The 22,437-nt window shown below is 31.4% G+C and overlaps 1 protein-coding gene and 1 long non-coding RNA gene across 7 annotated transcripts in view; one reads left to right on the forward strand and one right to left on the reverse strand.

Annotated features, from left to right (window-relative positions):
- Positions 1–12, forward strand: part of LOC124430655 (lachesin-like) — a 272,933-nt gene extending 272,921 nt beyond the window's left edge. For all 5 annotated transcript variants that reach the window (XM_046977563.1, XM_046977560.1, XM_046977562.1 and 2 more), the window contains one exon: positions 1–12. This exon is cut by the window's left edge and continues 589 nt beyond it. The gene's annotated coding sequence lies outside the window, so the exon portion shown is untranslated.
- A 15,736-nt stretch (positions 13–15,748) lies between these two features.
- LOC124430614 lies at positions 15,749–19,181 on the reverse strand. 2 transcript variants are annotated; one of them, XR_006943811.1, is made up of 5 exons: positions 19,114–19,181; positions 18,612–18,776; positions 17,586–17,723; positions 16,760–16,985; positions 15,749–16,173 (listed from the first exon to the last, which is right to left on the reverse strand). It is a non-coding gene; the product is annotated as an uncharacterized LOC124430614 (long non-coding RNA). The 2 variants fall into 2 exon arrangements; XR_006943810.1 differs by lacking the exon at positions 15,749–16,173 and having other exon boundaries at positions 16,693–16,985.
- Between the last annotated feature and the right edge of the window lie 3,256 nt (positions 19,182–22,437).

Raw genomic sequence — 22,437 nt, forward strand, 5'->3', positions numbered from 1 at the left:
AAAAAAACAAAACAAAACAAAAACAAGGAACGAACGAAACGAGACGAACGATTAATGGCAAATCACAAAGTGCAACGACTATCGCTTTCAATGTAAAATATTGTATAACGCCGTAATATATCAGTAAATGAAGAAAAAAAAAAAAAAAAAAGAAAAAAAGAAAGAAAAAAAAAAGAAAGAAAAAAACAAAAACGAAATATTCATGCCGCGCCAACAGACCCTCCCCTACAGATCAGCACAGCGAAGAGAGAAGGTCGTTTACGTATGCGAATTGATTCTCCTGTTTTTTTTATATTTCCATATTCTATTGCATCATGTCACTATATTAGGAAGGTTTTTTTCAACAATTTTTCGTTTCTTCATTTGCAATATATCAAAAACAAACATCGAACTATTTGTTCGTGAGACTTCAAGGATGAAATTATTTTCTCTCTTATTATTATTGTTGTTGACGTCGTTATTGTTCTTATTATTATTATTATTATTATTATTATTATTATTATTATTATTATTATTATTATTATTATTGTTATTATTATTATTATTAAATATAAAAATTATTTTTGGCATCGATTTTCTTTCAAGTACATTATTAGAAACGACTCTATCTCTTTCTCTCTCTCTCTCTCTCTCTCTCTCTCTCTCTCTCTCTCTCTCTCTCTTGATTTACTCGTTATTTTTTCATATACGAAATCGCAGAACCCATCTGGATACTTGAGATTAAAACGTCAGATTTCGTACGTCCGATATTCTCACGCGAAGAGTTTAACGAAGATAAGAAAAAAAAAATGAAGAAGGAGGAAAGTACAACATGCAAAAGAAAGAGTAAGAGTGAGAGAGAGAGAGAGAGAGAGAGAGAGAGAGAGAGAGACGATAACGAATGAATATTAAAGAGCAGAATATTATTATTTGCACGAATCTTCGATCGAAGACTACCTTTAAAGAGCTGACGTTCAGACATCCCTTTTACTTATCCAAAGGGGCTATCCAAATCTCACCCTTACCATTGAAATCATTTCTTCTACATCTCGAACGAGATCCTTTCAATTCGACGATTTTCATTTCCCTTTTTCCTCGTCGCTCGTTATTCGTTTATTCGCAGATTTATTTGGATTAGAAAATACACACGTCAAGCGTCATGTCATTTTATCGTAAACACAGACCATTATAATATTAACGATGAACCCTTTGAAATTCAATAATTTATGTATCTACAAAAGTGTAAAACTCTAATTTGATCGTCGTATCAAACTTGGAAAACTAATAATAAATATTAGAATTTGTGATGATAAATTAATATTATTCGATTAAAATGAAATAAAATTCTTATGGTGAATTATAAAAGGAAAAGAATATAAGAAGACGAAGAAAAAAAAAAAGAAAAAGAGAGAGAGAGAGAGAGAGAGAGAGAGAAAAGAAATAAAAAGAAAAAGAAACAACAGAAATAAGTATTAAGCCATTAGAAAATCGAGCAGCAGGTAAACTAATCTTCATTTGAAAACACCTACCGATTATGTTTCAAAAGTGTCACTTCCGTTAGCCCTTTGTTCCCTTCTCCCAAGGGTAGTTTCCGTAAGAGTGCTTTAACCATGTAAAACAAAACTCGTTGTGCGTTTGTGTTCACGCAAAATACAAATACATGCACACACATATACATACACCTAGAAAGAGTCAGAGAGAGAGAGAGAGAGAGAGAGAGAGAGAGAGAGAGAGAGAGAAAGACAGGGATAGAGAGAGAGAGAGAGAGAGAGAACATAGAACTCGTCCCTCGAGGTACTTTCGTTGCACGTTTTGTCGCATTATTTAACGCCCGTCGTCCCGGTTGCCCGTTTTCACGCAGGAAATCTGCCACCACCGGCACCTTCACCAGCAAAAACGAGGAAGAGGAGAAAAATACGTGCATTACATAAAGATTTATCTTGGCACGGGGATGCAGCACGTGTTATCCGTGACTCCTCGACGAACGTAATTAAAGTCACGTCGTGTTGCGCTCGCGTGAGCGCGCGCGCGTGCGCGTATGGACGGACGGACGGACGGACGAAATGGGCAAAGGGGACAAACGGGAAAATGGGCAAACGGGCGGGAGCAGGAACGGAACCAGAAGCAGAAGCAGAAGCAGAAGCCAGAAGCAGCATGAGCGGACGCGGGCGCGAGTTCACTCGAGCGGAAAAATGAAAATTTAGTTACATATCTCTGCTTTAGCGATAGTACGAGTATTTCAAGTTACCCACGACAGCATATTTTTGTTAATATTGTTCCTTTTTGTTCCTCCTTTTTTTCCCTCTCCTTCTTTCACCTTCCCCTCCCACCACCTTCCTCTCTCTCTCTCTCTCTCTCTCTCTTTCCCTCTCCCTCTTTTTCTCCCCTTTCCCTTTCCTCCTACATCTTTCTCGTCAATTTTAACTCCGTAATTCGTTCAGAATTATCGCGAGTAACATCATCGTCCCTTTTTTTGCTTTTATCTTTTTTGACATTTCAATAGTTTTTTGAATTTCGTTGATTACCTTCGTGTAAATGGCCTTCTTGTTATCGTAAATAGTAGTACATATATATATATATATATATATATATATATATATATATATATGTTTAAATGGTCGAAAGGATGATCGCTTGAAAGACGTACAGATTATGTATTATGATTCGTAAAAGTTAATAAACAGGTAATTTGCACTTTCTTCTAACTTTCACTTCCAACGGTACGAACGACGATGTGAAAAAAAGAAAAAAAAAAAAAAACAAAAGGAAAAAAAGAAGACATATTACTCAATAATTATCCCTTAAACATTTATTTATAATACTTTATTAATTAATCACAAAAAATGATTTTACTTGAATAATAATTTTAACGGAAGGAAAATACATTGATAAATCTTATCGATTGATGTTTTCCATCAATGATTGATATAATAATGTTACGATCCGTTTGAATTCGAGTTAGCTGATCTGGTAAAGGAGAGGTGGTGGGTGGAGGTTAATTAATGCGTATGTTAATTAGTCGAGGAGAGGGAATTAAACCGCGAACGCGCAGTGCAGACAGAAACGTAGCTCTTTCGCGAGCGGAGGTAAACGAGCGCCGGATTAAGCTGACTTGGAACTACTTAGGAATATCCATTATTCAAGGTACATCTTGTTTAAAGCAACAGGTTCAAGAGAGAGAGAGAGATAGAGGAGTCAAGGTATTCCGCGTAAAGGAGTTGATGCTACGGCATAGCTCGAAGCATTAAAGGAAGGATTAAAGAATGGTACTGGTTGTATTAACGACAACTCGTGTAAATTATTGTGCACCTGAATAGAAGAAAAAAAAAAAAAAAGGAAAGAAAAGAAGCAATCCAAGAACCACAAAAGATAAATATAAAATTTTCTTTTTTTTTTTTTATTGGATCTTCACAATTTTCACTTCGCTTGTCACGTTACTTTCGTTTTCGTTTCTTTCCCCCCTTTCTCGATATTATAGATTATGAAAAATTTTATTAAAAAAATGCATCATCGAGTGCGCCAATCAAGCGACAAAATGCCACGGCTCTCGATCCTCGATCGTTCTGTCGTGATCTATTATAATATAATGAATAATAGTAATAATAGAATTAATACTAATAGTAATAATAATGATAATACTAATAATAATAATAATAATAATAATAATAATAATAATAATAATAATAATAATAATAATAGTAATAATAAGAATAATAATAATAAGAATAATAATAATAATAATAATAATAATAATAATAATAATAATAATAATAATAATAATAATAATAATAATAATAATAATGATAGTAACTATACAGTAATAATTATCATTCGCATAGAAAGTATGTATGTGTAAAGCGATAGAGAGAGAGAGAGAGAGAGAGAGAGAGAGAGAGAGAGAACGAGAGAGAGAGAATCGAAAGGGAAAGAGTCAAAAGATAAATGAAAAAAAAAAAGGAAAACAAAAAAGGACACATCACTCAGGCTCACATTCGTATTTTATTACATAATATACTTTCTACGATTTTCGTCAGGCTAATAATCGTAATTTGTACTAGATAAGGGAGAGTACGTGATAACGTAAGAGATGAAATAAAAAAAGAAACAAAAAAAGTCGCGAACGAACAAACGAGAAAAAAAAAAGAAAAAGAAAAAAAAAGATGACAAAAATAAATAAATAAAAAGAAATCGCACGTAAAATAGGATAAATTCTTCGGATGTAGGCTTGAGTGAGCAAAAAAAAAAAAAAGGAAAAAGAAACGGGGGAAAAGAAAAAGAAAATACGTAAAAAGAAAATAAAAAGAAATAAACATAAGAAAACGATATAAGGAGGATAAGATTTATTCTCGTTTCATCTGCGGATCCTGTACATAGGAGTATATAGTTAATAACGAAACTAAAAGTATGAGATAATAAAGATAGAGAGAGAGCGAGAGAGCGAGAGAGCGAGAGAGAGAGAGAGAGAATGAACGAGAGCAAGAGAGTAAGAAAGAGAGAGAGAGAGAGAGAATGAACGAGAGCAAGAGAGTAAGAAAGAGAGAGAGAGAGAGAGAGAGAGAGAGAGAGAATTACGTAGAAATAAGTTTCGATTTAGCATTAAAGAACGACACGACGTCCATCCCTTTATAAATGTAGAGCTTGCCGTGTCGTTCTGTCAATGGCCGTTTTACGTTAAAAATAAAAAAAAAAATAAAAAAAACACAGACAAAGAAGACGAAAAGGAGAAGAGAAAAAAATAGAACCAGAAATACGTGAGTAAGAGTGAGAGAGAATGAGAAAGGGGGGGAGAGAGGAAGGGAGGAGGGGAAAGAGAGAGAGAGAGAGAGAGAGAGATATAAAAGAAAATAGAAAAATGGATATAAAAGAGAAAAGAAATCTTATAATTAGCGAGAATATTTTCATCCTTAGCCTTTTAATTAACAAATCAACGTAATACGAACTGCCCGTCTAGTCGTTAAACGTATAAGAGGAACGAATTAACAGGAAGGTATATATGTATACATAACACACCGAAAATATAAATATATAAATAAATGAATATAAATATAAATATATATATATATATATAAAAATATAAATATAAATATAAATATAAATATAAATATATAAATATACGAATTTTAAGAAGGACTATCGAAGTAATGATATATCATTATATACATATATTACATATATTGTATGTGACATGATATATTATTATAACACTATTATGCTTCGCGCCGTTGATTTAAATGTTGTTATTTATAAAAGAAAAAAAAAAAAAAGAAGTTATGATAAAGTAAAAAAGAATGTACGAGGGGAAGCCAGAGTGATGAGAGAGAGAGAGAGAGAGCGAGAGAGAGAGAGAGAGCGAGAGCGAGAGAGAGAGAGAGAGAGAGAGAGAGAGAGAGAGGAAGGATAACGACGAGAGATTCTTATAAGTACACCCGACATATGTAATAAAATTTTGGCGTGCAACTACTGCCACAAAGATGAATACGAGAATGATTTATTTTATTCTAACCTTCATCCCAACAAAATTTACATAATTATTACAGTTTCTCTACTATTTAATAACGTAATCATAATCAAGAGGTAAGTACCATCTCGTTTATGATACTTTCATCGAAAAAGGAAAAAAAAAAAAGAAGAAAAAAAAAAGACGAATCCCCTTTTAACCTGAATCAAAAATTTCATCGGAATTCATCTTCAGAATTTTATTTATTAAAATTAAAACGCTTTGTCCCGTTCGTGATATCGTAATTTCATTACGGGGGAAAAAAAAAAAAAAGAAAAAGAAAGAAAAAAAGAAGAGAGACAAAAAAAGATAACAAAGAGTAATCTTCAAAAAGAAAAAAAAAAAAAAAGGAAAAAAGAGAAAAGAAAAAGAGAAAAGAACATAATAATTCTTTTGCTATTTTTATCGCTTGTATCTCTTACCATTAAAAAACAAAAAAAAAAAAAACAAAAAAATATATACATATATATTTTCATCGACGAAACAACACAAGATTATTTTCTTCTTCTTTTTCTTTTCTTTCCTTTTTTTTTTTTTGTTGTTTTTTCTTTTTTTACATTGTCATGTAATCTTAGCATGTTCATCGAAGCTACGTAAGTCGGTAAAAGAGAGAATGAAAAAGAGATGTGGAATACGTGAGAGTGATCGTCGAAAATCCTGAGAGAAACGTGGCCTTATCTACGATCGCAGGATTGAACCGGTTAGGACGATATGTTTGTCCTGGTGATTATAGGTACGTAAAGTTGAACAGAGGATACCTTCTGGTAAGGTGATAGGGCTTGGGAGTATATCAAGCGCTCGAGGTTATTTCGGCAGTTATTGCAGAAGCGATCTTGTAACAGGCAACTCGCTGGTAGCATACTAAAACGAGGATTAACTTTACGCAACGAGAGAAGGTCGACAGAACGACAGAAGGATTTCATTGGCTATCAAAGATTAATTTCCCAGACATATATAGAAATTTTCTTATTGAAATTCAAATATATACGATTGAATTATATACATATATAAATAAATAAATAAATAAATATATATATATATATATATATATATATAAATGCATACATATTGATATATATTTTGAAATAAGTATTAAAAGAAAAAAAAGAAAAGAAAAAGAAAGAAAAAATTATAAATCGATATAAAGAAATAAGATTTTCTTCCTAAACCAATGTTCCGATCCATTAATCGAATTATTTGTCAACGAAATTATCACGATGATAAATATGTAAAAATATTGAAATTATTAACCATAATCACGTGGGATTATATCGTCGATCGATAATGACCAGTCAAATTTGAAACATTAATTATATCCAATTAATAGGATTCTCGAGTTGAGGAAATGAGATTGTTCCCATAAAAATCATTATTTTACAGTCGGCAATGCTTAATTTTCAATAAATCTCGATGCAATCTACGATCACCGATTGTATTGAGGTTTAACGAATAAGCAGATAAAACAGACGGTTCTGCGGCGGAACTAATGAATCCTCACTCTCTCTCTCTTTCTCTCTCTCTCATCCTCTCTCTCTCTCTCTCTCTCTCTCTGATAATGCAACCGATGATTTTAATTCATTATTACGAGCGTGCTCGCGGCCGTGACGATGATTTTACTGTTTACGAAACGATTATTAATATGATTAGCGTTAAGCTTTAGTACGCGATATAATTGGGAATAATCTCGATCGCGGATAAAATGACATTTCAATTAAACAGATTTCGTGATTTCGTTCGATTTGTTTTACCCTCTTATCCCAACATTCGCGTACACGATGAAATAAATGATGTAATTATTATTAAATGTATTATATAATCAGACGCGAAAATATTTTCATCAAAGAGAGTAAAAAAGAAAGACAAAAAAAAAAGAAAAAATAAATAAATAAATAAATAAACAAATAAATACAAAACAAAACGAAACAAATAGAAGCGAATATGTCTCTGACATGTTCGAATAAAAATCATTCGATCACAATCAAAAAGTATTCGTCGTTTATTGCGATTACGATTGAAAAGATTTTATTGTTCAGACCACTATTGCGATTTTAATACGTACGCTTCGAAAAAGTGGATCTTTTACGTTCGAAACATTTTTGCGCAACCAATTTCTCTCAAACGAAATGAATTTTACATTTTCTCTCTCTCTCTCTCTCTCTCTCTCTCTCTCTCTCTCTTTAAAAATTAATGAATAACATGATAATTTCTGAAATACGAAATAAAAGTAGAGAAAAATTATGATGGTGTGATAACGTTTCACGATAATTAATAATTTATTACGCGATTCTTTTAGTAAAAAAAAAAAAAAATAATAAAATAATTAAAAAAAAAAAATATATATATATATATATATATATATATATATATATATATATCGTATCTAAATGAAGATAGAAAATTTCACGGCAAGGAGATGAAAAGGAAAAAATAAAAACGATTTCGCATTGCCTATCATTTATTTTCGAAGCGAGCACGCTGCATGCTTCCTTTAACGAAGACAATGCGAATCGGAAAAGGATGATTCGGGTAGAAGCATTGTGCCGAAGTTCGTCGATTATCTGGCCATTCGCATTGTACAAAATCGCCGAACCTTCAGTGCAAACTCTAATGAAAAGTCGTGCAGCCAACCGGATTGGACTAGACCTTGATTACACCTGTTATTTCAACGGCGATTCGCAATGAATAAAAGGACGGGCCTAATTTAATTAGCAACGCGATAGTCACGATCTTTTTTTTCTGCCCATTAATTTCTTTATACATTTCAAATCGATCCTCTTGAGTCCTAATTCGCGATAACGTGGTCTATAATAACTAAATTCGAACATTCCTTTCTATTCTATTCTAAGTTTTTTATTACAAAAAATTGTTTCAAATTCTTTATAAAAATTCAATTGCTTTAGTATTAATTTGTTATTATCAAAAATATTACTTTATAAGATAATGAAAACTCTACTATAATTATAATCGTTAATTTATCTAATTAAACAATCAATTTAATAATAAGAATAATAATAATAATAATAAATAATAATAATAATAATAATAATAATAATAATAATAATAATAATAATAATAAAAAAGTTGACTTTTTCGAAGATTATCACGAAATTATCGTAAAGTTTATTGGCCAATTTGTGAAGAATCTATGTTCACGAATCGAAAAAGGCAAGTTAACGAAAGATTGAATAGGAAATGGGAACAAGAAAGAGAGGGGAATGAAGTGAGGGGAAGAGAACATTGAGTAGAGAATAGTACGGAAATCCTGAAGGACCACGTTACAATCCATAAAATCGCTCGGGAGTTTGACGGCTCACGTTTTACGAGCCATACGCAAATTTAAGATTCCAGTTGAGATTGGAAAGTTCAACCACGACTTTCGTTCGGCGTGCTGCCGCTTACCTTACTATCGCAAATAATATATCAGCAATTTTACAACTTTAAATAAAAGAGTTTTCGTCGTGTGTATATATATATATATATATATATATATATATATATATATATATACCGGCTCCTTGCTTATCCGTTTTAAGCGCCAATCTTCGAGGCTATCATATAACCAAAGTTTTTCCTTAAAAAATGAACGAATAAATGCGTCTTCCTGCATTATTGCATTTTATCGATTAACACTATAAAAAAAAAAAAAAGAAAAAAAATTACTCTTTCTAATAATTATACTTTTTTCCCTTTCCCCCTCCCCCTTCACTGATTTTCTATTTTTCTTCTTCGATAATTCATAAACCTATCGTCATTTCAAATTATTTCTAAGTGATCAATACATTTACCGATTAAATGATTTTTACGATAAAAGGGAAGTTGATTTAAAAAAGAAAAAAAAAAAAAAGAAGAAAGAAAGAAAGAAAGAAAGAAAGAAAGAAAACGAAGAAGAAATAAATATCTCAAAGAATTCATTCCTTTAGGAAACACGAAAGGATTGATTGTAACACAGAATCGGTCTGCTTTACCGGATATAGAAGGATCTTTCTAGCAACGATGGTTAAAATCTCAGTTATTCCATAGTCAAAATGTTTCCCAAGAAGGAAAGATATTTACTTAAATGTCCGACATTTACGTGGAATGTGCTCTTGAACGCACCGAATATGTTGGAGTTCTTTCCACGGCGTTTTAACCGAGCGATTTTCGTGAATCCTTTCGGATTGTAGCTAGCTAGGTAGCAAAATAGGTAGGTAGCTAAGTAGAGGTAGGTAGGTAGGTAGGTAGGTAGGTAGAGTTAGGTAGATAGGTAGCTTGCGAGGAAGAAAGAAAAGGGTTTGGTGAAAGGTTCATGAGCTTCGAAGCTCCCGGCAAACTGGTGTATTGTGCTGGATTATGAATTAAATTCACCCTCTTTCTCTCTCTCTCTCTCTCTCTCTCTCTCTCTCTCTCTCTTTCTCTCTCTCTCTCTTTCTCTCTCTATCTTTCTTCTCTCGGTAACTTCATAATACGTTTCATAGCCGCTGGCCAATCCTCTAGGTCACCCCTAATTCTCTTTCTCTCTTTCTTTGATATACTAACTCAACGAATACATATCCCATCTTGATTTTAATTCCTATGTGATCTCGAAATTCGAGATATTTGGTTGAACGAATTTATTAATTACGAACAATTGAATTTTAGACCATACTAGCAATTATTATTTAACCCCTTTGCACTACGAAGTCAATGTTAAAGTAAAACTATAATCTTTTGTCTACGGCTTATCGATCAATTCTAACAGCTGACGACACTTCGTTTAATAAAGAAAGAAAGAAAGAAAGAAAGAAAGAAAGAAAGAAAGAAAGAAAAATATTAAATAATTAAAAATATTAAATATTAAATAACAAATTCCTTTAAAAGCACGTATATCGCGAAGCTTAAGATAAAAATTATAATCTTTATGGCATAGATTTATTCGTCAAAACAAACATTTCTATACGATTTCTTAACGATCGCATAATTCACTAAACTCGTAGATCGTCGATAAAAAAAAAAAAAAAGTAGTCACGAATAAAAGATAAGAAACTGATGATGATATAATTGTAATGGCCAAAAAAAAAAGAAAGAAAAAAAAAAGAAAAAGATTGGTCAGAGTTTCCAAAAGATTGGAAAAGCTTCAAGAAGAAAAGTTAGCGGACGTCGTCGCGTACGTGCCGATCGACCGATCGATATAATCATTCGAGAGGACGACGATTCGTTATCTCGATTCTGATAAAAGAAAGAAGGCAAAAAAAAAAAAGAAAAGAAAACAAAGAAAAAAACAAGAAGAGAGAAAATAATCAAAAAGAAAGGGAATAAAGGCTCGACTCGAAAATCATTCGTCTTTTCGCGGCAGAGCATCATGTTTGAAAGTTTGCGATTATTAGAGACGAGGAGTATTATTCGACTCGAAGTTACCTATTTCTCTCTCTCTCTCTCTCTCTCTTTCTCTCAACGTATATATGTTAGTCGATTTGTACAAACAAAGTTATTTGAACATTACGAACAAACGTGTCGGACGATACCAACTAAGAAAGCTTTTCGAGAGTCGTTTCAACAACACGTTCGTTCGAATAACTCGGCAATAGTTGTCCACTATGAACAAATCGAAGCATTGGCACGTTTCAGAGATTCGAATTTCTCTCAACAATCTTCTTTCCCCATCTCAACCCTCCATTCCCGTTCCCCTTACCTCCCCACTGCCCCCACAACACCGCATGCATATACACATACGCTCGCATTACACATACACATGAATTCTCTGATGCTTTTCTTTTTCCCTATGCAAATGTTCAAAATCTTCCACTTTACCCCCGGTCTTTCTCATTCCCCCCCCTTGATCCTCCATCAGCTTTCATTTCGTTTTTCATTTCCGTTTTTCTTTTTCTAAAAGAATATCTTTGTAAAGAATGACAAGAGAAAGAAGATGCGTTCATGCAAAGACCATATCTCCGATATTGAAATCTTTTTCTCTTTTAAATGAAGTAAAAAGGATGTTGTCTCTGTAGCATATATCTGTGGATATATATATATATATATATATACATATGTATATATATATATATATACGTATGTATGTATATATGTATACGCCAAGAAGAAAGTACCGTCGTAACGAAACTCTCCTTCTTTCTCTTGACTCACGAAAAAGTTTTTCGGGAAAAGGAGAAAGCTCGCTCTACGTCTACGTTTCAATTTCTTACTCTTCGTCGGATTTACCGCGAATCTAAGAATTCCAACGACGTTTTTTCTTCTTAACTATTCGTTGAAATGTTATTTGCAATCAATTTAAATATAATTTCAAATAAAATATATCTTAGTAATATAATGACTAAGAGAGAGAGAGAGAGAGAGAGAGAGAGAGAGAGAGAAAGTGAGAAAATAATAAACTATTGTCTTTAGATTCATATAATTAATATATAAAGAAAATAATGATTTTCTATACGACTTATCTCATTGATTATTTTTATTTGTTTTTAATAACAAATCGCAAAATTTCGAGTTACAATACAGGTACACTCGAAAGTGATGAAACATTCCTCGATAATACACAGCCACGTCGTTGCTACGAGTACGTGCGTTAAACAATGATATGAAGTGCGAATAGACCGAGTAGAGATTTCATTAATTGTAATTTAATCTGATAATTTAATATCACGGGAAACTCGCGCTCTGATTTATTCTCGCATTAATGCATTCAACGAGCTTCTCACGCTCGTTTATCATTATTTCTCTGAAAAATAGAAGCCGATTTAAACCGATGAGAAACGTCCGGTTAGTGACGTGCGATGACCATTGAAAAAAAAAGAAAAGAAAAAAAAAAGAAAAAAAAAGTAGCACGAGTAAAACGACTTGTTAATCTTTAGAGTAATTTCTCTTAATAACTTTAGAATAATTTCTCTTTTTTTCTTTTTTCCTTCTTTTTCTTTCTATCTCTTTTTCTCTCTCTCTCTCTCTCTCTCTCTCTCTTTCTCTCTTTTTTTTTATTTTTTATCTTAAAACCAATCTCATTCGTTTCGTCGATATTTCCTATTATTTAATATCTACCAAATATTTAATATCTACGAAATTCTTCTCACCAAGCTCAGTAACTTGTATTCGATTGGTATAAATGTCCCTCGATATCGAATCGATCTCATATCGAAATATTATCGAGTTCTCGACATCGACGAATGCTTCGAATATCTTCGATGAGTACCGAAGGAATCATACTTATAGAACGTAAACCACATTTATCGGTGCGAATTTAACGAAGAGAATCCGTGCAATCAAGTAACCTTAGGAACGTTCTTGCAGTTTGCCGAGAGAATCCGCAATCCGTTTACGAACTTGGAAGAAAGGGTCTGGACGTTAGCCGACAAAGGGATCGCAAGCTTCGAATTATAACAATTTCAAACAATTATTAAAGCAAATATTCCTTCTGACAAACAAATAATAATTATACCATCGTTTCCTTCAAAATCATTATTACTTTTGTGCCTGAATATAAAATAAAAAATTCATACATTTCTATATAAATTTTTTATAACTCCTTATATATATATATATATATATATATATATATGTAGGATTTTATATGTAGGATATATATATATATATATATATATATATATATATATATATATATGTAGGATTTAATATGTAGGATTAAAAATTTGAATTATTTCATTCGTTAAATAATTTTTGAATACTATTAAGAGGTGTACGTGATAATTGTAGATCACAATTGAATCTCTCAGAAGCGTTCAAGTGGCATGATTCAAGCGTATTCAAAACGGTGAGAGGAAAGCATCGTGAGGAATCCATCGAACAGCAATATGGACCCTTACCGGAAGTCAGAGAATCCGCAATACGTTTACGAATTTCAAACGGCGAGCTAATGGCCCGTACAGACTCGTAATCGCGATACCTCCGAGGGGGGTGAAGCCGAACGTGCTGAGGCTTGACTCGCTCGGTATTCTGGAATTGTAATCGCGTTTCCACCTCCCCACCTCTCATCCACGCACGTTCGATCCTCTTCGTGATCAGATTCCAGTTCTAATTAATTCCATTCGAATCTACAATTTTTCTCTTCTTTTACTTTTACTTTTACTTTTGCTTTTTATTACACATACGCTTCGATATTGTACAAATTTATGTTAAATGTATAACTAGAAAATCTCCATTTTATATAATCCGAAATGATATTAAGAGTAAAAGTCTCTTATAACATTTCAATAATAATTATAATATTAAAGTTAACCTTCTATAATGGATATGTAACTTTAAATTCATAAACTTATATATTATATCTGCATTTAAAAAAATTTTATTTCACATTTTATCGCACCGAAATAAATTACTCCATATCCGAAGTTTTTTAATGTCTTATAAATTATAATAATTACTGCAGTATAATTATACTGAACACAAAAATAAAATGAATTACAGGAGATTGAAACATTTAAAAAAAAAAAAAAAATAATAATAATAATAATAATAATAATTAAATATGAATTAACTAATACTTTATCGAAAAATCTAAACGTCGCTCTCATAATTATCGATTCTTAAAAAGGTAAAATGTCTTGTGAAATGAAGATATTAATTCGAATTAGAAATATTATTATTCAACCTTATATCTAATATTAGATAAATATTTTCCATATAATATATTAATTTTTTATTGTGACATTAATATCGCGAATTAAACTTATTAAACTTGCGCTAGAGATTTTTTATCTCCGATTCGTATAATAGGACAAAGTATAGAGAGACTATGCACGCACCGTCGAGTGTCTCCTTTCATCCTCAAAAGAGGAAATTGAAGGAAACGTAATCCTGTCGTTCTTTCAAACGTGGTCTCGACGGATGTCTAGCGTAAAGCGACCACGTCCTTTTATCTTCCGTACCGAATTTCGTTTCTGCTTTGCGTTTCGAAAGGATCTCTCCACCGACCTTTCAAGATTTGCTTATTCGAAAATGACTTTCTTTTCTTTTTCGAAACTCCTTTTTTTTTCTTTTTCTTTTCTTTCTTCTTCTTTTCAAATAATCCACATGCAATTTAAAAATGTAATAACGAAATTAGAAATTTATTCTACAACGATAATAAATTTTACGAACAATTTGTCAGAGTTGACCGATCTAAAAACAAATTAAGATCGCAAATTCTATCTTTGTCGCTTTATCTATCTCTCTCATTCTTTCTCTCTCTTTCTCTCTCTCTCTCTCTCTCTCTCTCTCTCATTTTCTCATCTCAACCACAGTAACGCAAGCTGCCGTTGGAAAGTTTAAGACCACCCGTCGGAATTACAGAACGTTATGAAAATCTACAGTGTAATTTTGAGATGTTGAGACGAGAAAACCTAGACCAGCTGTGTTGAATCTATTATATACACCCGTGTTACGTAATCCTTTGTGAATTTATATAATCAAATAATACACGATATGTGAACGTAGGTATCTTATGCACGCATACAAATACCGTTCATTTTATCAGGGAGAAAAAATATACGTTTTTCTTTTTCTTTTTTTTTCTTCTTTTTCTTCCTTTTTTTTTTTTTCTTTTTTATCTTCTCAACACAATTAATCTTAACATACTAAAACAAATCGATATATCCTATATTTAATATTCATTTTATAAAAGGGTGATATTATTTAAGAAACAAATGTAACAAAGTTTTTATCTGAAAGATTGGATCAAAAAGTTTCTGGGCCATTTTAATAATCGATTACTCTTCTTCGGGACTTTTTTTTTATTTCAGATTGTAAAATTACAAAAGTCTAAGAACTTTTGGCCTGTCCTATATTAAATCTCATAATCAAAGGAAGCTTAAGAAAATTATCTATATTACTAGAACATGTGAAATTTATCATCTTATTACAGTACAAATATATATATAATAAAGGGACCGGAAAATAATGTCGTTTCTGCGCATGTCGATATTTGATTGTGATTAAAAATAAAATCTTGTTAAAAATTAATTCATTTGAATTTAATTTAAGAAAGCGACATATATATATATATGTACGATAAACAAAGGAATAAAAATTTTGATTTCTATTAAAGATAATAAATTATGAAATTTCGGTGTTTATTTATTCGCAATTGTGGAAAAATTCGCAATCGTGAAGAATTCTCGATAAGAAAGATCTCGAATCGATCGTAGAAGGATCCTGGAAGGTAGACGTCCGGCGGTCATAAAAGTGTAAGTTCGTTAAATATGCCCAGGGTCGTGTCTTATCGAGAACGTCGTATTCTGATCCTCTGCCTACCGTGCTGTGGCATAACAATTGCCCTATTATTTCGGTCGCTCACACCAACCATGCCCCTGGGCATATACTATGTCCTCTTCCATTACCGCTAAATCGTTTATAGGCTTTTCGTAAAGACATTACAACCGACATCGCGTATTTCCTCACTTAAGAAACTCCTTATCGTCGCATTCCATTGTAAAAGAAATAAATGGAAATTTTTTTTCTCTTCCTTTTTTCTTTTTTCCCTTTTTTTTTTTTGTCAATAGAAAGAAATTCATAGTCAGTTAATATAAATCATTAAAAAAAAAAGATCACTTCAAATGATCTTTTTAAAAAGATTGAATTCATTGCTATAATGACGTATTTATGTTTCTCAAATTATGTTTGAATTTAAACGAAAAAAAAATATTTCAATGAACTTGTTGAAGTATACGTATGTAAATTGTACTCTAAAATAAATTGTACTCGTAATAAAATAAATTATTTAGTCAGCTGAAAATCTTGAGCTGAAAAAAAAAGATTAAACTTATCAAATGGCTCTACCTTTTTCTTTGCTTTTACAAAATTATAAAATTTAATTTAATTAATTAAAAATGTCATTACTTTATTTTTATAGTAAAAGTGATAACTTTGAAAAATTTTCAAAATTCTATATTTACATTTTACTCAAAATTCCTCGAGTGATTCCTTTCTACAAGAGACTGTTTTATAACAGTCTGTTCTAATTAATTAACGTGATCATTGTTTGTCGCTTGCATTCTAGAATCTACTCGTTGCAAATGTCTTCTCGTTCATTTTTATACAAATGTAACAATATATATATATATATATCGAAATGTTTACGAAATACTATCCAAAGTTATGTTATATATTTTACATGTACTTTCAACTAATTATTTAAACTGCTAATTTATAAATGAATTATATATATATATATATACATTTCTAAGTATAACTATATTCAAACGAGAAGATCCTATCCTGAGCTAATAATAAATAAAACAAGACAAAAAAGAAATGTATCATTCGTGAATAAAAGCACAAATGGATTTATTCACCGTCAATTAAAAGATTACAATCAGTAATTCGTACCAATTCGGATCTTTCGTCCTCGCCATGATGAGTACCAGAGAAAGTTTAAATATTTTTTCACTCACTACTTAAAAAGTTCTACGATGGCTCCAAAACACTCGTTCGCTTTGTAGGCCATCGAAATTAAAAAAGATTGATTCATAGTACATAGGTCAAAAATGATGTAGTATTAAATTATAGGTTGAAATTGCAGTAGATTTAAACTTGACGAGAATGCCAGCATTGTCTGAAAAAAAAAAAAAAAGAAAAAAAGAAAACAACACATTTTTAATTAATATATATTTTAATAAAAAGATTTGTAAAATTATTACGGAATTAAGAAATTTACTAACTAAAATTTATCCTGTGAAAACGTAGATATACTATTTCGTGAATCATCTTACTTAATGCACTGACTTTAATACGCCAAAGTTATGATACAAATTATTACGGAACGGACACTGAATCTAATTCTAGAATCTCTCTACTGTTTATATAATATTACAGAATAACAAAACTTCATACTAACAAACACTGACTCTATGACTGCTTTGCATGCAATCGATTTAAATACATATATATATATATATATATATATATATATATATATATTTTAGACAAATTTTAGTTGCCGAACAAACAGTAACTCTACTTAAGCGATTCTTTTTTTATTTATCGGGACATTATCGAAAACCGACTGAAATTAATACAAATTTATATACTTTCCTATATATAAAGATACTCTTATTATAATATTAAATAAATAAAAATAATTATATATATAAATATATATATATATATATGTTTCATATTAAAATTGAAATATTCAGTAATATAAAATACATACCTCAAAGAAAATTAATCGATGCCTCGTAGATAAGTATATGCACGAAGAAACTCTTTAGAACTGAAAAGACTTTTCTCCTGACCTTCAAGGGATACGAACTCTCGATTGTCTTTGTCACGTCCTTTGCTGAAGAAATTCCTGGAAATTCACAACCAGTTTGTTATTATATGCTAAATGTTATTGATTTCTCTCTCTCTCTCTCTCTCTCTCTCTCTCTCTCTCTCTCTCTCTCTCTCTCTCTCTCTCTCTCTCTCTCTCTCTCTCTCTCTCTCTCCGTCCCTCTCCTTTTCTCTTTATCTCTTTCTCTCTCTCCCTCTTCTTTTCTCTCTATCTTTCCCTCTCTCTCTTTCTCCCTCTCATTAAGACTCTCTTTACATCATTACAAAAAGATAGACTTACTTGTATAATGTTATACGACTACAAATTATTCCCATTGAATATATTTTCTGCTGCTTTTATTCGCTACGTAAAATTCTTTGAACTTTAAATATATAAAATCCTATTAATAGAGTATAAAATGAATTATATATTTATAATATGATATGTATATATCCATATAGAGGATATTTGTATGTATATATACGTATATATATATATATATATATATATATATATATATGCTAGTACATGCGTATATATATGTCGTGTATATATATATATATACATATGTATATGTGTATGTGTATATGTGTGTACATATATATATATATGTGTATGTGTATATAAAAATCGAACGTAATATGTAATACGATTGACGATGGCTAATTAATGAAAAATTATTAATTAGTTTATCGTTAAAGAGTGAGAAAAGTAACGATATTGCAAAAATATTAGTAGAAAATTCAGAAAACGAAATATGACGCAATAGCAATATGAGAATATCAAAGCGCCAATTTTATTTTGTGCGAATATCTCCTGAACGCAATGATGTCTTGATTTGCGAATACGGTCAAATATAAATCATGTGTTCGGCAATCGATTGATATATTGGAGGAAGTTGTACGTTAGAAAAAATATTCTAATTACCTGTAATTATTAGGACGACGATACTTTCTGCAACCTGTCGGTATTCGCGAATTCAAAATGGCGTTGATTTGATCGGCAACGCGTCTAGACATGCTCGCCGCGCATGCGCATAACGCCACCTCGCAATGGTCCAATAATAGATCGATAAATTCATAATTTTTCGATCTATTATTGGAAAATATTGAAAATGTCAAAAATGCGATAAAAAGGTCTAAAAATCTATCGTAACAGATATTTCTTCATGTCAAAAACACGAAAATAAACGATTGAAATGATTTACGTGCCAAAGTAAGATCTCCAAGGAGAGAAAAATGTAAGAGCGAAATGCATTCTGTATGAGACGTCATTTTTTTCTATCACGAATATTTCTTAAACGCTTCTATCATTTCCTCGCTAATAACACATTTCGTACAAATATTTTCATTTTTTTGACGAACAACACGTTTGACGATCGATTGGTATATTTAAGGGAAATGTATGTTAATACAAATATATTAATTACCTGTAATTAAAACGACGATATGTATCCCGTGACAACCTTGGTATCGTCCAAACGATGACAACGTTGCCAATTGGAGATCTACCAATGACGAGCCACGATTATCAATTAGAAGGCCATTTGACCAATAGCATTCTTCGCGAGTAATATAATTTAATTATTGGTTTTATTATTCTTAAATATGGAGACCTTTCTTTTTTTTCAAACGTACAAAAATTCTTACATTCGCGTTCTTATGACTTTATAACTCATATAATATTTCATTAACTAACTCTCTGTGAATATGTACATTTGATTTGTTCAACATAATCAAATGTATCAATTTATTCGATTTTAATTTGCAATCGATGTATATTTCTCACATAGATGTCGCTCAGAGCGACGATTTTTATTTCTTTTCTCTCTTTTATATAGTATTTATCTTTTTTTTTCTTTTTTTTTTATATTTTTACATCAAGTTCTTCGAACAAAAATAAAAGAAGTTACATTAAAATAGAATCATTTTAATCGATATAATTTGTTACAATCGATTAAAATATAAATGTTCTATATAAAATTTGAATCTTAAGTATCTCTGCTTATTTATCTACTTATTTCTATATAATTTCTAAAAGATTAAGGTTAGAAAATGTATCAAAAGGTCTAAAGTTATTATCATTATATTTTTTAATAATTGTACGATCGATCTTACATTACGAATTGAAACATTACATTTTCATCGAAAGTTCTAACGAAGTGAACGCATATAGTAACGTTGATTCGTTTGAAAATAACAGAAAATTATGTGATTTCTATGTGACACTATTAGAGAAAGAAATTCATCTAACGTTGAAAAATTCATCGGACGAGTTTATCGATCTAACTGAGATTTTGTAATTTCGCGTAGCTTTCGACTTCACGCCGGCAGGTAAAATGGAAGAACTCGAGAGGCAGGAGATAAACGAGAAAATCATGCCCTACGGAAAGAGTAAGGGAGAAAGTGAGATGGCGATAGAAAAAGAAAGAGAAAGAAAGAGAACGCGAATGCTGCCTGGCACGTATTACGTAAGATACAAATTGACTTACGCCCTGTTTCGTATTAAACGCGAAAAGCAATCACCGGGAGGAGGTGGACTTCCTCGGGTGCAGTTTAAAACTAGCGATTCGATTCGATCGTTGAAGTTACTTTTTCCTTTACCCTTCGCCCTTCCTCCTCTCTCTCTCTCTCTCTCTCTCTCTCTCTCTCTCTCTCTGTGTCACTATCTTTCTTTTACTCTCTTTCTCTATAGCAGAAAAGAAGTCTCTACAAGTTTCCACTATTTTTTGTTTCTCTTTCCTTTTGCAGAATTCTATTTCTCTCTCTCTCTCTCCCTCCCTCTCTCTCTCTCTCTCTCTCTATATATATATATATATATATATATATATATATATCTCTCTCTTTCTTTCTCTCAGCGTCTCTCCTTCTTTATTTTCCTTTTTCTCTTTCTCTTTCTCTTTCTCTTTTTGTCTAAGTAGAGGTCACAAGAGAAGTTCGAATCGACGTTACAATTCGATATATACGATTCAATAGAATTTTCTTTAAAAAGTGTGAGAACTGCTTGTATATCTCTGCAATTAGACAGACATTTTTCACCGGTAAAAACACAGATTTAATTCAACGACTTTCAAAGAAGCATAGAATTCGAAGATGCTTTTATTCTTTTTTGTAAAGAGAAAGAATGAGAGAGAGAGAGAGAGAAAGAGAGAGAAAGTTCTCACGTTAGAAAGCAAAAAAATTTCAAAGGACAAATTTGTTCTATCGAAAGAACCTTCAAATTTTCTTAATCGATCATTAATTAACAATAGATTTTCTTTCTTTCGCCATCGTTCGAATCTAACCTCATCAATTAAAATAATCATCTAAATTACAATTACATCTAAATGAAAAATAATCTCGTACAATCGATAATTACAATGCAATCGTAATTTTTCTTTTCTTTTTTTCCTCTTTTTCTTTTCGTTTTTTTCTTTTTTTCTTTGTTAATTTCTTAAGTACTCATTTCAATTTTAAATTATTATTAGGGGGAACCGGAAAGTAATGTCGCTTTCTTAAATTAAATTCAAACGAATAAATTTTTAACAAGTTTTTATTTTTAATCACAATCAAATATCGACATGCGCAGAAACGACATTACTTTCCAATCTCCCTAATATATCGAAATTATTTTTGTTCTTTTTTTTTTTTTTTTTTGTTCTAAATTTCACATATAGAAATAACATATGAAGGAGATGGCTCGAAACGATGAAAAGCAACGTTGTTTCAGTGGAAAAATTTCGTTAGTAGGTCGAAAACAATCGAGCTCATGGTAACTCGATGTAATTTTATATGGACCTCGACCCAAGGAAGCTTTTTTCGAAAAGAAAAATAGGGAGAAGAAGAAGAAGAAGAAGAAGAAAAAGAAGAAGAAGAAAAAGTAGAAATAGAAGAAGAAATAAGTGGAGGAAACTTCGTGGCAGTGCGTTTTTGTCGATTCTTGAAAGTAAGGACGCGTACGAAGTCTCTCTTCGTCTCTCTCTCTCTCTCTCTCTCTACTTAGACAATGTGATATTAATTATAATTAACTGCCATTCAGAAAAGTTTCCCGAACAATTCTGTGGTATTACGTCCGTCGGTAATAATGAACTTGCAGCTTTCCTATCATTTACATTCTCCCTAATTCAACCCGAGCTTCCTGTACAACGTAATACTAACTTTCTCTGTATGTACGTCTGGTGCTCGCGCGCGCGCATTCGTAAGAGAGAGAGAGAGAGAGAGAGAAAGTCGAATAACTTCTTGTAACTATCCAACGTCCTTCAGAGCGTGCAAATCTTATTGCTCGAAGATTTCTATAAGGAAAGAAAGAAAGAAAGAAAGAGAGAGAGAGAGAGAGAGAGAGAGAGAGAGAGGGAGGGAGAGAGAGAGAGATAGAGAGACCATCCCTATTATATTTTCGTGATATACATTCACGTAGATACATTTTAATTACATCATTTTCTTTTTTCTCTCTCTCTCTCTCTCTCTCTCTCTCTCTTTCTCTCTCATTCCTTTTTTCCTTTTCTTTCGTTCTTATTTCAATTTAAACACGCTCAATTTCCTTCAATCGTTTAAATGACAACAACACGAATGGGAACGTTTTTTTACTTGTATTTATTAAAGATACGAACAATTTTCAAAGGATTCATTCTGCTCGTTGATATTATTTATTAATTTGTTTATCTCGATCCTTTTAGATATATTTTAATACTTTTATCCGACTTAAGCGATCTTTCTTTTTCTCTATTCTCTTTTCGTTTTCTTCTTTTCTTTTTCCTTTTTTTAATAATTTCAAT

The sequence above is a fragment of the Vespa crabro genome, chromosome 19, assembly GCF_910589235.1.
Source record: "Vespa crabro chromosome 19, iyVesCrab1.2, whole genome shotgun sequence".
NCBI lineage: Eukaryota > Metazoa > Arthropoda > Insecta > Hymenoptera > Vespidae > Vespa > Vespa crabro.